Consider the following 12,305-nt stretch of genomic DNA (forward strand, 5'->3'; position numbering starts at 1 on the left):
CTGGGGGAAACACAGTCTATCCCAGATTAGCAGGTTTGGGGTTTTTAGGCAGAAGAGTGACACAGATTTGGATCTCTAGCAAAATTAAGTACAAATGAATGCTTTGGTCCAGCTGAATGCAGTTCCACGTTTGGGAACAAGGCATATAGACTGTGTGTGAGGATCCAGGGCTGGGCCCATGAAGCAGTTCTCGCCACAGAGATAATTAACTGCATGTGTGTGCACAATCTGACTCCTACTACTGTGCAAACAATGAAATATTGAACAGCAGCACAGGCTGGGCATCTGCACTTAGTTCTCCTGAACCTGCTGAAAGGATGGATGCTTTAGCCAGTTCTGGCACAGGCTGCCCTGAAGACATCACTGAGCTGAGCAGGTTTCTGAAAGTTTTCAGTTGAGAGCAATTAAAGACTGTCACCAGGAAAATAAAATTCTCTGAGGTCAACTAGTGAAGGTTCAGGAGTTCTGTCCTGTCTCCTGACATCTCTACCTGCACAACTGAGCCAGTGAGAGCACAGCAACCCTGCCCTGGCTTTGGGAATGGGTCTGGCTTCACAGCAGGGAAGCAGAACCTTAGCAGTGGGTGTTAGCAGGGAAAAATGGTTTGAGTCTTCAGAAACTCAAGGCACCAACTTGTGTTTCAAGAGCATATGAAAAAGTGGAAAGCATTTTTGACCTGTTGGGATGTGATTTTGCAAGAAAATTAGACACTCAGGCTTGAAAAATGCTAGGCTAAGACACAGCAAGTGATTTCAACTGAAAAGTAAAGTAAAATTATTTTGGTTATTATTTTTTTCCCAAAATATTTTAAAATAAGGCATTTGTGAATGAGGTACTCTGAATGTTCTTGCAATCTGACATCCCAGCTTGAGTAATGTGATGCCCTGTGGTTTTTTAGGTGCTTCACCAAACTCTTCCTGAGCTATCAAAACGGTGAAATAGATGTATTTTTGAAGTTAAACTTGTTTTATGTTTCTAGAACAAACACACAAGCTCTCAGAATCAAACTCTCCATCTCCTGTGACCTCCTAAAGGAAACAGTTATCAAATTTGCTTGCTGGGGGGGATGGAAGGCACAACCATGGGCAGGGGCTTCCTGGCTGACCTACTTAGCCAGGAGTGACAGAATTAGAGCCCAGCTCACTGTCCTGTCTCCAGAGTTGTGCTGGGCAAGGTGAAGGGATCAGCACGGGATGTCTCCAGCCCTGCCTGTCCCCACACCCATTTCCCCAAGGACTGAGCCCAGTCCCACCCAGGCAGGCTGGGGAGGGCATCAGGAGCTTCTTCAGCACTTCCCAGCACCCCAGGGGTGGTGGCAGGGATGGGTCTGGAGGGAGCTCCATTTATGAACTCTTTGTACTGGGCTGGAACAAAGTGACCTCAGCCCAGGATGTCTCAGTAATGGTGTCGTCATCTTATTTCACAGAACTTCAGAAATTGTCTTTGTTGGGAAAAAAATACTTTGGATGTCTGAGACCACTACTGAATTGCAGCTGTTGGCTGTAATCAATAAAGCAGTTCTGACTTAAAATAAAATCAAACCAGTGGCTAATGGATGTTTGGAGAACGCTACGAGGAGAAGCTTGCATATTTCCTGCTAATCATCTCCTGTCTTCCAGACATTTTTCAACACACAGACTCCTGGAGACAGACTTCTGTGCGTTCAGTCACCAGGAATGCATTTTTCTTTTCATGAATTTGCACAGCTTCCCTGTGAACTTTTATCCCCTGTCTTTTAAGATAACATTTGTTGCCATGAGGATGATTGGCTGTGTTAGATCCATCACTTTTAATGGAGAGGAATCTCAGGTGTCCTCCTGATGGATTCCTGCAGCTGCACTATGGCTGGGCACATCTAAGGCTGGGTAAGCAGCTTTGTGAGATATAAATAACCTTGTCTTTTCCACTGTATTAAACATGCTCACAGGTCTTCATCGCTGAGGACTGCGCTGCTCCAGACCCAGGATGTGCTACATTTGTGGTGGTGGTGAATTCAGGATAAGTGCTTCTTCAGAAGGTCCCCCTGTGCTGACTGCTCTTCTTGGCTGGCAGCTTTGTGTCTGTGAAGATCAAAAGATTTCCCATTAGCTGTGAATTCGGGCATAGTTCCTGTGCCTGTTTTGGGAAGGAGAGAGATGATCCTAACTGCAGAGGATTCTGTTACTGAGATTGTTTTCCTCATTTTAGCTTCTTAGAAATTGCTGGCAGCATCATCAGTCTGACAGTTTTCACAAAAATTAGTTCCTGTGTGGCAGAGAATTGCCTTGTTGTGCTGAGGCTGGAAGGAGCTGGACTTGCTGGTCTTTGCCAGGGCAGGGAGGGCAGGAGGCACCACTGGATCTCCTGCCACTCCCACGAGTCCAGCTGAGGTTCCCTTGTCCTTGTTTCTGGGTGGATAATGTAGGTGGGTGCTGTCAGAGAACCCTGGGTTTGGAGTGAAGGTCTCCTTGGCTTTGGTGGGCACTGCATTGGGTGGGCTCACCCAGCACACCTGCCCCTGGGTGTGTTTCACAGCAATCACTTCAGATGTGCCCAGAACCTGCACTTGTAATGGGCAAACAAGGGGAAAATATGGTTCAAAGTAATTGGGAGAAAAATCTGAGGTCTGTTTTGTTGAGATGGCTTCCTGTGACTTCAGACCAGGGATGTGACCCCCATGGAACTGCTGCCACGTGTCCCTGTTCACACACTGATCATACCCAACACTATAAAAATACAGAGTTTTAAAAAAAATATGCTAATTGGGACTTCTAAATTTGATTCCCTGTTTGGAATATTAGCAATTCCATATGGATAAAGCTTAGGTTATCTACTTGAGAAGCAGTATGGATGGAGAGGAGAGGGATCAAATGGAGGATTTGCTTTTCATAATCATAATGTCTCCTCGTGATTCGTTGATAACTGTCCCTTTGAAGATAATTAGTTCCTGGTTTTCATCTTTATAATCCAGCAATTCTCATCTGATAGACTTCAAGATTTGAAGTTCTTCTCAGAAGAAATACCTGTAAAATCTCACTTTTTGGCTCAGTTTTGGCAGTGTGGCACCTCGGGGTCAGTTTTATGCTGCCACCTTGTAAGACTCCATTTCACAATACACTCACTGCAATAAAGATTTTACTTCCAGTAACTGTATAGAACTGAAGCAAAGAAAATGACATTATGATGACATTGTAATGAGCAGGAAAATGAATCCTTAAGTGGCTTCCTCCCCATCCTCCTCACAAAGGTTATGAGATTTCTTATCCCTTGCCAACATCTGGCTTAGCTGGAAGTGTGTTCTTCTTTGCATGAGGAGTGTCCTCCTCGAGCTGAGTGGGTGCCCCACAGGACAAGTGCCCTGATCTCACGGAGCCTCTGCAAGGTCCTGCTCCCATCTTCTGGCCGTGCTCACTGCCAGTCAGCTCCAGCAGTACCACAAGGCCTGGATGGATGTGCTCTGGGCTGGCAGGGAGACATCACACCCTCAGCACAGTCCCATCCACACCACAGATGGATTGCCACTGGGTTTCCTTGCTCTTTTTTCCCATTCTCACACCAAATTCATTCAGCCTTGTTTGCTGACTGGTGGTCTGAATGTGCAGTGTTGGCTTCAGAGCTTCAGCTGTGTTTCTGTGAGACTTTCCTCCTACTGTGTGTGGCTCAGCCACAGCAGCACATCTTGAACTGCTCCTTCAGGTGTTAACATTTAAAATAGAAGTGTCTTCAAAGACTTGTAGAACTAACTATGATTTGGGGGTAAAAAAAGAGGCACTCTCTTCTATCTGGTTACCAGGCAAATATTCCGTTGGAAGAAAAGACTTCCTCCCCCACCTCTTATATATTTAATTTCTTTGCTTTTGTGTGCTTTTAAATATTGAATGGATGTGAATATGACCCCCAGGTGGTCAGGACTCTGCCATTCTTCTCTGAATTATAGATTTAGCCTATTTAAATGCAGCCATCATGTGAAACAAAAAGGAGAAATTGTACTTATGTTCATTTAGAAGAATGATCTTTGGATAACGTCACCAAATATTGCAGGGTTTCATCTTGCCTATAAAATAAATTGGTCCCAGTGTGCTGTGAGATGCACATAAAAGTTTGAATATGAAAGTAGTATAAAATTCAGATGAGTTGGTAGAACTGGCTTTGGAATTTTGAAAAAATGGGAAGAGATTGATGTGTGAGGGAGGGAGGGACATACCGCAGATTTTCATTTGTGAATCTCAACTTATTGGCATCTTTTCTTTTCTGGTGCCCTTTCTCCTGATGTTTGATCGTGTGACTGCCCTTTTGTCCTGGGGTGTGATGAGGGCACAGGTGTTCCAGGTGTGCTTTGTACCCCAGCACAATAAAGCCACAGAGACTGATGAAGATGGTAATGCTCAAATTTGGCTGGTGGTCTTTGGATTGCAAGTTCTGCAATCACTTCAAAATTCTTATAGGTTTTCTTTTACACTGAGCTCACTGGTGTTTACAAAATGGTTTCTAGCATTTTAAGATCCACCTTCTTGTCTTCCCTCTCCCCAGTACTTCCACCACCAGCACAGGGTTTGCATGGGCTCTGTTCTACTAATTGCTTTCTACCGGAACAATTAAGAGCTGTGAGAGGAGAGGAAATTTGGCTAAAATGTTCCAAATGGAAATCTGCTTTTATATGGTTTCAGAATGGCGACCCAGCAAGCATAGGTGGATGTACTGAGAAGTGTCAGGACTCAGACAGCACCATCCTTATCCCCAGTAAACAGGCGGGGTTGGGAGGGACGTCTGGACGTGGGCAATCCACACCACCTCTCCTCCCAGGGCATCACAAAGCCACACAGGTACAGACAAAACAGCCTCACTCACATATTTCAGTACTTCTTTCTTTTCCAAAGTAGACTGCAGAAATATTGCATCTACACACTGGTTACTGAAGGCAAAAAAATGAATTAAATAGGGCAAACAAAGCTGGAGCTAAGCTATTATGTATTTCAGACTGCTTAGTATTTGGCATGTGGACCAAATGCTTTAGATTATAAGGCATAAGCCTTTCAGAACCTTAAGTTATTTTAAAATTAAATGGATGACAGGCACAGGTCTGCTGCATGGATTTGATTTTCTTTGTGTCTTAGCAGAAGTAGTAAGCAATGTCTCTAAGTATCTAATAAAGCTATTTTCTGCTATTACAGAAAGGTTTGCTATGAGAAACAGAACTGAGAAAGGATCACATTTTCAATAAAACAAATTGAACAGATTCTCAGAAATCTAGGTCACAGTAACAGATGACCTATACATGGTCCTAGTTTTTGATGCAACTGTCTAATCTGCTCTGAGAGTACTAGCCAGACATCATTCCTAATTGACCTTGATATTCAGTGAACAGAAAGAAAGCTGAAGCCACATGATATTTAAATCTTTAGCAGAAAATAATATATGGCAAACTTGAATGTATTCTCTTTTGTAACTAGGACCTTTTTAATGTGAACCTTGTCTGCAAATGTGTTATCATCTTAACAGTCTGAATTTGAGGCTCTACCTAAAGAGATAAATCTGAGTAGGAAGAGCCACTCATCAGAGCCAGTTGCAGGGGAGGGTTTTCTGTCTATCACATAAGCACCCTCTCTACCATGGCTGCCCTGGTGGGCTCCCCCAGCCTCCCCAGGGAGGAGCTCTCAGAGAGGTGCAGCTCTCTCCTGGCCTGCACTGGGGGCTCAGCTCCAGCACGAGCCCCTGGGGTACCCAGCCCTGGTTATGTAAATGGAGCTGCTGCCACTCCAGGGCACTGGTGTGCGTGCAGCTGGAAATGTAAGTAAATATGGGAGACTGGGAATTGCAGTGCCTGGTGAAACCCTGACCACTTCTGCTCCTAGACCAGATGAATCCTTTTTATTCATGACACCAGACTCAAGATGTAGCACTATTTACAGAGGCACTGTGGACTTGTATGTGGGAACAGAGGGATGGATGTGTGCTCAAAGCTCAAGTAAGGTGTGCTCAAAGCTTGGAAAAAGCCAAGTAGAAAGCCTTGAATACTCATATGACAAGGTATTTTCTAAGAGAACTATAAACTGCTTTGGTTACCAAATTAAGAATCAGTAAATGTATTGACAGAATTTTGGGGATTGATGCCTTGCTGGACTCACTGTGTTCCAATGTGCCTGCACTGGACAAGCAGTGCCTGTGCCACGGCTGGGCTCACCCTGCCTGGGCTGGAGCCAGCCCAGGGCACACAGCCCCTGTCCCCAGTGCTGCCCGTGCCCACCCATCCCACAGAGCCTGGCCTTTCCACAGGGCTGAGCAAACCCAAACTGTGCAGGATCCCAAAGCTGCTACGGTGCAAAGGGATCTGCTAGCGGGCAGCAGAATTCCCATTCCCAGGCTTCCTGCAATATTCATTCCCACACAATTAACTGCTAATGCAGGAGGGTTCCTGGGTTTGAGATGCAGCACTCAGAAATGTGCAGTTTTCCCCAGGTCATTGCTGGCATTTCTTTGTGTTATGGTACAGGGCAGCTGCAGATAGTTTGAGCTACTCTCGGGCAGAACAGGGAGGGCAGGAATGACTGAAGTCTGTTTGAAAAGGTGATGTCATCCATCTGTAAGTCCGTGCTGCTTCTTAGGGAAACACATGCTTCCATGTTATCCTTATATCAGAACACTCAATTGTTATCTTTTGAGTTCTTAACATTTGAAACTGTTGAGCACTATTAATCAACACTGTGGGTCTGAAACGATTACAGCATCTGCTGACTATTATTGAGATAAAATGAAATTCTTAGGATTCCACATTTTTTGTTAAATTGCCAAGTGTATTGTGAGATCTCAGCATACCTGACGCATTTTTATTGGCAACCAACCCTGTAATGCAATACCATCTATTAATGGTTGGATTATGCACGCGCTGGTCTTCTGCATCTGCTGCAACTTCCAAGGCTGTTATTGGTTGTGACAGTGCTTCAGGCTTTATAAGCTTTCCCTCGGAATAGTTGTAGCTGGAGTTGTGCAAACTGACTTTGGAATTATCTGTTATTTCTATGTGCAGTCTGAATAAACCCTGACCACATGAGAGGAGCCATCAGCATCCTTTTCTTATGTGCCTGATGGGATTATTGCCGTGTCCAGGCTGAGTCTGCGGATGCTGCTGGGGGCAGGTCATGCCCAGACATTCCCCTTGTGGCTGTTTCAGTTCAGCAGAAGTGCTTTTTGCCTACCTATAATGGTCTGGTTTCCATTCAGAACTACGTGCTTAACAGGTACTCAACATCTTATGATCGAATTGCAAGGACTGAATTTAACTTTTCAGCACATTTTTTTTTTCGACAGCACTTTTACGGAGTAGGTTTTAACATTAGCATCTGGATGAATATTAAGTACTAGCAGTCGTAGAGGTAACAGAAAAGGTTGCTGCACATTAAGAATACTATGGAATTTTGTCTAAAAGTGTGTTGTAGGTAGAGCCATCAATATCCTTAACATTTATTAAAAATAAAAATGTTTTTGTTCAAAGGCCTGTTTTAGGTCGGTCCTTCTGGGCTTGTCAGTACCAGCAAGAAAAAAAAAATCAAAATAAGTGATAAGAATTGGGCTAGATTACAATCAAGCTAAGTTCTACTGAGAAGTAATACACCCAAGGCATTGTACTCCATAAGGAAGAGAATTCAAGGAAGTTATATAATTACTCAGACAAAACTGACTCCTGTGAAAAGTATTTACATTCATTCACATTTATATTTTTAATGTTCTGAAATAACAGCTGAAAATTCCATGAGCTGGCCCCTCACATGTACGAGTGCTTGTCGGTGTACAAGAAGCACATTTTTTACAGTTGTGTTCTTTTAGTCATCCAGCCTTTCTTTGCCCTTCTTTGCTCAGAGGACCAGTGGAAGCAGGTCCATCATCTGCCTCGTGGGCTGGTGCAGAGCATTAGCACTGCTCTCTCAGGTGTCTCCCTGAACATGGACCTTCCTTACTTTAAAACTCTTCCCCTTTTCCTGAGCTCCACACCAGGACTGTGTTGATAAAAACACGCTTAACGGCAGCAAGCAGCCCAACCTCTGTTTCTGTGCTTTATGATGCTTTGTAGGGCTGCAGCTCATACCAAACACACACACTTCCAGCTGCAGTACACAACTCTCACTTGCATTGTTTTTCCTGGGTGAAGAAGAGCCAAGTCATCCCGCTGGAGCTGCAGCGAGGCTCACACCTAGAGACACCCTCACACAGTGTGCCTGGCAGAGTCCTAACAGTCCAAAAGCTCGCTGGACCGGGAATTTCATCTGGCTCTGAGGTGGTAGGGGAGGTAGGATTTATGGGAAAACACAGAAAGAGAGGAGGACCAGCCCCAGGGCTGCTGCTCTTGGGGCGAGGAGTGCCCCGAGCCCGCGCGCGGCGCCGCGCACAGCGAGGGGCTGGCTTCTCAGCTAATAAAACCCGCTGGTTGGTTTTCTAATCTCAATAATTTCTGCTCATTGGCTCCAATCAGCAGATTAAAGCCCAGTCTCCGAGCAGTTCTCATTTTAACTCCAGACTGGGGGGAAAGTAGGGAAAATGGGAGGTACCAGACACTGAGCGGTTTGGTTTTTCTTATTTATTTTTGTGTTTGCCAAGTTGACACAACTGAACAATGTTCTTCTCCACAGCGGGTACTGGAGCTGCATGGAGTAAATTTACTGGACCTTTTAAGATGAAATAAGCTGCCCAGCCACGTCCCCTTACAGCCACCACTAAACCAAGTCCATTAGAACACCACCCCATCTCAGGCTGGACATCAGCTGCCTCGGTAACAAATCTCAGCTTTTTTAAACACTTTGAGGTTTTTTTGTTCTCAAATTCTAATTCTCCCCCATGCCCCCCTCAAATTAAAATCTCCAGCCAAATCATGCTTCTGCCTTCCAGACTAGGGCAGCTGAAAAGTAACCATATGGACTTCATGATTTTATGTACTGCGACAATAAAGCTTTTATGACATTCTAGGTGGTTAAAAATGGCAGTCAGGAGCTCTTAAACATGGCACAGGCATGTTGCTGTTCTGAACCGACAGACCTGCCAACAGTGCATCAAAAGCTGTAATTTCCTGTGCAGTGAAGCCCCTATCTCTGCTGCCTCCAGCTTTGTGTCCCAGGGCTTGTGCCTGTGTGCTAACAAATCTCTATTGTCCAGCGGGGCGAATAGTGGCTGGGACCAAAGAATTGCTGTCTGGTTTCTATTCAAATCCAGGTAGTCAGAGATATGAATGGAGTTTCTGGAACAGCCATGTGAATAACCTCTGCTCTGCGTGGAGCTGCAGGCGCTGCGAGGCTGCTCTGCTCGCGCCGCGGCCAGCACGCCGCTTGGAAATACACTTTTGATGCTCCTCGTGGCTTTTAATACTTATTAACTTTTAAAACACGCTATCTTGCATTCCTGGACAAAACAAGGAGGGCAAATCGTCCCCTTCTCCACTTGCTAAACTTGTGGAAGAATTCTACTTAGAGCTTTCATAATGGGTTGTTTTTGCTGAGGAAACGATAGGAAAAGTTTATGAAAATCATTTTCTTAGAAAATACCAGATTTTTTTACTGTATGCTGAACATCTTTTATCATGCACAGAAGCCCAAGCACTACTGCGGAGGATTTTGGTGGAAAATAAGTTAAATTTCTTTCAGATATCGTATATACAGCCCATTACAATCGTCACAGTAAATCAGTGCAGATGGTTTGGGGGAGCAAATACATTAAATTTCTTTTAGATATTGTATTGAGTTGACTGCAATCGGCACAGCTAATCGCTGTCGACAGTCTGGGAGCAAATATGTTAAATTTCTTTCAGAGCAAGTTACGATAAAAATTCCGCGTGTGATGGAGCAAGAATTGGTGGAATACTGCACGTCGGGGCTCATTTTATTGCAGCTCTTCTTGTATTTTTAATGATTTTGTTAATTAACATGAGGCTTATGGAACCGAGCCCAGCACGGCCACAGTACCACACCGCCGAGACCGGGGCTGTCTCAGCCCTCCCCGATCACAACTGTCGCTAATCCGTCGCCGGTCGCGATACGGTCCGCGGGCGGGGCGGCCGAGCGCTCGCCCCCGCAGGTGCCACCGGAGCCAGACAAAAGGGGGGACCGGGGGCATCCTCTCCCTGCTCGCCGTCCCCGCCCGGGTCTCGGCGGTGCCGGGCGCTGCCGCCGCGGGGCGGGGACGGCGTGTCTGGGGCTGCCCCCCTCCTTTGTGTCCCCGTCTGGCTCAGTTCCTCCCCGCCAGCCCTCGGGCGACACGCGTGTCTGGTTACCGACCCGGACCCGCGAGCAACTTCCAGCGCCGCGGAATCGCTCGAGTTTCTCCTTCTTCTTCGGGGGAGGAGGGAATAAAGCGGGGGGGAGGGGGGGGTAAGGGGGAGCTGCTGCCTGTTCCCCCTCCCCCGGTACCGGCGGGGAGCGGCTGCTCCAGCTGCGTTACATTAACGAATATATATATATACACACACATATATGAAAAAAAAAAAAAAAGCGCTTCTGTTGGAGAACAAAGGAGCACGTGCAGAAATGAGACTGGAAAAATAAAATATAAATAATAAAAAAAAACCCAACTGCCGGCAGGTCGGGACGCAGCGCGACCCCGGCCCCCCCGGCGGCTCCCCCCGGCCCGCCGGTACTCGGATTAACGCCTTACCTGGCGGGGCGCTCCCGGGTTCGGCTCCGCGCTGGGCTCGCTCTCCCCGAAGTTGGCGGCGGTGCGGACGGCCCGGCGGCTCCCGCCGCTGACCGGCGGCCCCGGCGCGGCGCGGGCGGGGCGCGAGCGGCGGCCGGACCCGCCGAGCCCCCGCGGCCGCCGCCGCCCGCGCCCCCGCCCCGATATATAGCGCCCGCTGACGGGCGGCCGCGCGCGCCGTCACGTGCGCGCCGCCGCCGCGCCCATTGGCTGCGGCGGCGCGGGGCGGCCGGCGATTGGGCCGCGCCCGCGCCCCGGAGGGTCCGTCCCGCACCGGCGGCGGGCGCAGGGCCGCGGTTGTTTGGGTGCCGGGCGGGCCCGGCCCGCACCTGCCCCGCGGCCCCGCCGCGCCGCCGCCCCCCCGGCCGCACCGCGGGGCCCAGCCCCTCCCGCGCCCGCCGCCGGCCGCGCCGCGGGGCTGTCACCCGGCCCCGGCGGGCGGTGGCCGGGCCTGGTCCGCCGGCCCCCAGCCCCCGCCCGGGTTATCCCCGGGCGTTCCGGGCCACTGGGAAACTGGGTCACGGCGCGGGCCCGCCGCCGGCGCGGGCAATAGCGCGGGGCCGCTTCGCGTTCGCACTTCCAGGCACCTAAAAGGTGTCGGAGAGCGGCTCCAGCGCCTTTGAGGAACGCTGTGGGCTCCTGGAAGAGCTCGGGATTGTCCCCTCGGGCGGCAGGACAGCCCCGCCGAATCCCTTCGGCTGCGTTGCCCTGAACCACACGTAGCATCGAGGAGATTTTCCACTTGGGTTTGTTTCCTTTCCATTCTTCAGCACAGTGAGAGCAGCCGTTGCCGTTTCTGTGGCAGGACAGAATAAAACACTTTAAAGCACGTTCTCAATGAGACCACCTGATGATGAATGAACTGCACTACCTTGCCAGTTCCAGTGGTTTGACAGTGACAAAACTCAGAGCTGCTCCCACAACTGGTCTGCATCCCTTCCCTGTGCTAGGACAGTGAAACAAGACACTGGGATGTCTCTGGAGTTGCAGTAAGATGCACTAACTTTGTTTCTGTCAAGTGTTCTCAGAGGGAACTCAAGGCTGAGCAGTGGGGAGAAATCAAAGTCTCTGCTTTATTTTCTCTTCTCATTCTCTTCCAGGTTTCTTCGCCTTTTTTTTCCTCTGCTTTTTTCAGTCACAGACCTTTTCCTCTTCTCTGAGTACGTTTTGAGAGGGGAGTCCAAAGCCCTGGACACCCTCCTTGGAGGGAGTTTGGACTGGGTGACTCCTGAGCTCCCTTTTGACCCACGGTCCTGTCCCACAGGACAGGTTCTCATTCTCTAACACTGCACGCCTGTTCCTGCTCTGTGTTTTGCTGCTGTTAAAATGCTTTCAGTAACCACTGCAGGAGCCACTGCTGGTTCTGGGTTCCTATGCTTTGGTGGTCTGGCAGCCCCAGCATCCTGGGGCAGGGCACGGGGGCAGCAGCAGGTAAGGGATGAAGGGAAGGAGCCGCGGTGGCAATTCCTGCCCTTTGCTGGTCAAGTTTGTTGAGTTTTTCAGCTGTGCCATGATGTCATTAGCAAGGACACAGAGGACTGGGAGGGGTGGGTCAGAGGGCCCTTGTGGGCATTCTTGACACGGATTTCTGTAGAATTCCCCCTCAAGGGCTGGATGAATGCATAAATGGAAAATGAAAATGGAATGAGGAAACA

The 12,305-nt window shown here is 48.4% G+C and overlaps 1 protein-coding gene and 1 long non-coding RNA gene across 5 annotated transcripts in view; one reads left to right on the forward strand and one right to left on the reverse strand.

Annotated features, from left to right (window-relative positions):
* Positions 1-12,305, forward strand: part of NR6A1 (nuclear receptor subfamily 6 group A member 1) — a 72,357-nt gene that overhangs the window by 18,915 nt on the left and 41,137 nt on the right. Inside the window, exon 1 of one of the 4 annotated variants that reach the window (XM_050980812.1) lies at positions 11,333-11,639. The exons of the other annotated variants lie outside the window; for them this stretch is intronic. The gene's annotated coding sequence lies outside the window, so the exon portion shown is untranslated. Of the gene's footprint in view, positions 1-11,332; positions 11,640-12,305 lie in introns of those variants that run through there. 4 annotated transcript variants of the gene reach the window in all.
* Positions 1,766-10,764, reverse strand: LOC115484478 (uncharacterized). The gene is made up of 2 exons (XR_003945135.2): positions 10,612-10,764; positions 1,766-2,060 (listed from the first exon to the last, which is right to left on the reverse strand). It is a non-coding gene; the product is annotated as an uncharacterized LOC115484478 (long non-coding RNA).

Source organism: Serinus canaria, chromosome 17, assembly GCF_022539315.1.
Source record: "Serinus canaria isolate serCan28SL12 chromosome 17, serCan2020, whole genome shotgun sequence".
Lineage (NCBI taxonomy): Eukaryota > Metazoa > Chordata > Aves > Passeriformes > Fringillidae > Serinus > Serinus canaria.